The sequence below is a fragment of the Octodon degus genome, unplaced genomic scaffold (assembly GCF_000260255.1).
Source record: "Octodon degus isolate 3935 unplaced genomic scaffold, OctDeg1.0 scaffold00240, whole genome shotgun sequence".
NCBI classification, from domain to species: domain Eukaryota; kingdom Metazoa; phylum Chordata; class Mammalia; order Rodentia; family Octodontidae; genus Octodon; species Octodon degus.
The window spans coordinates 330,097-334,078 of NW_004524816.1; positions in this window are offsets into that span (position 1 = coordinate 330,097).

The window sequence follows — 3,982 nt, forward strand, 5'->3', positions numbered from 1 at the left end:
AAACAAAACCCCATAGTTTTCTATGAACCAACTGCTGGCTCTCTATCCATTTATTATTTTAAAATTTTACAGTGCTAGGGATAGAACCACAGGCCTCCTGCACGCTACATAAGCTAGTTAGTGTTGAACAATATCCTTAGCCCGTTCTATCACTAACCTAACCCCAAAGGCTTCACCAACTATCTCAGTCTCCTTTGAATATGTTCACATATATTAAGAATTCTATTTAATATACAAGAAGTCTCAACCCTGAAACTTCTGACCTATTCTAATCCAAGTTCTTCTTACACAGTCATGTTTCTGCCTGCATAAACTCTGTCAGCGTCATTATAGCAGGTGATCCAACATGGCTTTGGGTCCCAAAACAGTAACATGTCACTTCTGGACCAACTTGTGTATTCTTATAGTTCCAAAATAATGCTTCCTTTTTGCACATGTGCCAATGACCCTCCAATCCTCTCCTGACAACACTTTGCCTACCCATGAGAACCCCACCTCTAGTCTGACCTGATTCTCCCTCAAAGCTCCATCCTCTGCGGGTCCCCTGCTCCCCATCAAGCAGCTCTCCTGCGCTGAGCAATAAAGGACCCTTATATTTTTCTCCTGTCTTTCATTTGCACCAAGAGGGGGAAAACCCCTCACAGTCCCTTTGTCTTTATCATATGCCAATTCTTTTGCTTTCCCTTGTATGTTTTCATTTAAGTCTTATTTTTTATGGTATACAACGTATGGTAGGCATCTTAGGCGCAGTATAAGACTAACAAATTTTTTGAGATCTCTTATACCTAACTATAAGTTTTAAGTCTATGTTCGGTTAATACTTTTGCTACATATAAGTGTTTATGTTGGACATTATTTTCCATTACGCATTATCTTCTGGTCTCTGCTGCATCCAGTTGGAAAGACTCCTCCTGTGCTTCCTCTGTGCCCACAGCCATGAAACTGAGCACTGTTGGAGAAAATCACAGGACAATCAGCTTAATCTCATTAGATTTCTGATGATCAACATCGATTGGACTTTAGGTAGTAACAATTCATTCTTTTACAGACACAAGAGGGCAATAAAAACCCCACTAAAGCAAAGCAAGATCTCTTTTTTTCTGTCAAATCACTGAGCTTTCTGCTTTCTCCACAACTCTTAGCAGACATTCTGGACTTTTCTTCTTTTGGGAAAATAATAACCATAGATGGGAATTTTCTTGTGTTCTAGAAATGAAACTTGCAGTGATCTACATTTGTACCTATTTGCCTGATGAGTTATTTCTGTTTTATGTCTTGAAATCTAGTTTGTTAATTCTCTCAAAGTCCTCTAGGATAAGGTTTTTCTTAATAGTCAACTTTGATTAGGTCGAATATTAAATCATTTGGATCTTTTCAAGACATTAAAAAAAAAAACCTCAAATCTCAAAAACCATTCAACCAATAAAGAACAAGCAACCATCCCGGCCCCCATGATCCTTCAGCTAATGAGCTCTCCTCCTCTTTGAGGCCAAACACCTCCTAAAGAGGTGACTCTGCTCCTCATTCATTAGCTTTATCCACTCCTTCACAATTCCATTCTGGCTTTCTTGCTGAAGTCTCAGTGACCTCCACAAAAGAAAATTTTGAAGGTCCAGCCAGATAGCTCATCGGATTAAAGCGCCTGCTTAGGAAGACCAAGGGTTCAACCTCCAGCCTGCTGTGTTGGTCCCCCCTCCCCACTCTGAGACAGTGAATGAGACTGGGCGTGGTGGCGCAGCCTGTAATCCCAATGCTGAAAACAGGAGAATCACTACGAGTCTGATCCACACAGTAAGATCCTGTAGTAAATACATTAAATTTTTTTTGATAAACCTTAAGGCTTTTCATTTTCTCTCTGCTGTTCCTATTTTCCTTCCACATGATGCTGTGTTCTACTTAACCATCAACTGTCGGAATTTTTAAAAGGTCCTTTCCTCAGTTCTTTCTTCCTTTGCTTTCTGTAGTTCTATCATTGCATATGCCTAGAAACAAATAAAGAACTCATTTTTCTTTCTGACAAGATGTCACAAACTCCAGACCCCCATAACCAATTGCCGACTTGAGGTCTCTTCTTGGAGGTCTCAACAGCACCTCACCCTCCACCTGCCTGGTTTCCCTTCATGATCCTTCCTCCAATGTAATTCTCTTCTCACTTGGATGCTCTGCTTATGCTAAGCTTTTGCAAGTCCATAGAGCTTACAGGCTGAGTGTAGCAGACCTAAAGTCTAATTTTCATGGGAGACTGCTTGGGTTCCATTTCTGCTTCCACAACATTGCTGGGTGATGTTGAGTAAATTATTTTACCATCTGTGCCTCAGTTTCCTCCAGTATGAAGTGACAACACTCAATGGTGATAGCTAACTAGGTGCAGGGATCTTACGGTGGTCAAATAATGGGATGACTCTTTCCCTTCACTTCATCTGAACCTTCTGAGTTTGAGTCATTTTTTTTTTTTTTCTGAGAAGCCTCACTGATCTCTCTGACTGAATCCAGTTACTTTATTACAGACTTTTCTTGTATCATGGCTCTCCTTTCTCTAATATTATAGGAACAATTTCATGACCCTTTTATTAACTTTAGGGTCAATTGTTTATCTTTCTCCCTTGAATATCAACTCTAGGAGCACAGGGATTGTGTCTTTCTTTGCCCCCTCTTCCTTGGGCCTAGCCACAGTGTGCAGTGGGGTCCCAGTGAGTATGTTTTTGACAGAAAAACGAGGTAGGCATCCCCAATGGAAGGCAGTGGGATGCTCCTACGTAGGCCTTTTTGATGTGAAACTAGTGTCTTGCGGAGGATCTGTGACAGAAATTCTTGTGTGAGAGCAGGAACACATGGTGGGCAAGGCAGAGAAGCTGTGTATCTTCTCCAGTGCATCCAGAGGCCACTGCCAGCAAGAGCGTTCTCTGCTCAGCAAGGCAGGATTTGGTGGAGATTCTGAGTCAGACAGAGACCTGGGTTTGCCTCCTGCTCCATTTTGCATTGCTGTGTGATCTGGGTCACATCTGTTCACCTTCCCACGGTCTTGGTCACTCATCTGTAACTATTGCACAGTGCGCAAAGAGTAGGTGCTTGCTAAGCACTAGGCCTATAAAAGTTGATTTGCCTTATTACACGACGATCCACAGGCTCCTGTCCATGATAGGGCTTGTGCCACACCTCAGCCAGTAAACGACCCTCTGTGGCACAGGTACAGACTGCTGCCAAACCACCAACCCCAATACCAGCACCAGCCCCGGCTCCAAAACTGTGATTCTGATCATAAAACAAAGGAGGGCATGAATCCATGTGAACGTGGAAAGCAGGGTTTCCAGAGCTCGTCCTACTTGGTGCCTGAGACCCTTCTCTGCTGCTTCCTCCCAGAGTGCAGGACAGGCAGCGGGGAGGCCCCGGCCCTGTAAGACCAGCACGCCATCAGGGCAGGCTGCAGCAGCGTCCCGGGCACCAGTGTGGTCGGCTCACCACCGCTGCCATCACATTCCCCAGCTTCTTCTCTCTTTTGCACCCGTGCCCTGCCACTGCTGTCTAGTCCCTGAGATCACAAAGAAAGGGACTCCACTCTGTTCAAGGCAAACAGACTAAAAAAAACCCCACAAACCTTCTACACAACAAAAGAGACTCTTGTCCTTCGTCACAGCTCCACCAGGCCTTGCGGGAGAGGGCCACTGTCCTTGCCTCCAAGCCTCCTCCTCTGGGCTCTGGTTCCAGCTCATGGGCCGGGCTGTCGCTAAGTTTCGGGGTGCCGGGCGCCCGCGTAAGTGGAAGAGGGCCTGTGCGCACCCTTCGCGGTCCTGCGCTCCTCGGGAGTCAGCGGGCTCGAACTACACGCGTGCCTTGCGCCGGAGGAGGCCGGTGAAGCGCCCAGGAGGCGGACTCTGTGCACGGAGGCGCGCAGAGTGGGAACGCGCGAGGGCGCGCGCCCGGGCCGGGGATCGCGCGTCCGAGGCGCGCGGCCCCGAAGGCGCGAGGGGCTGCAGGCCCGGGT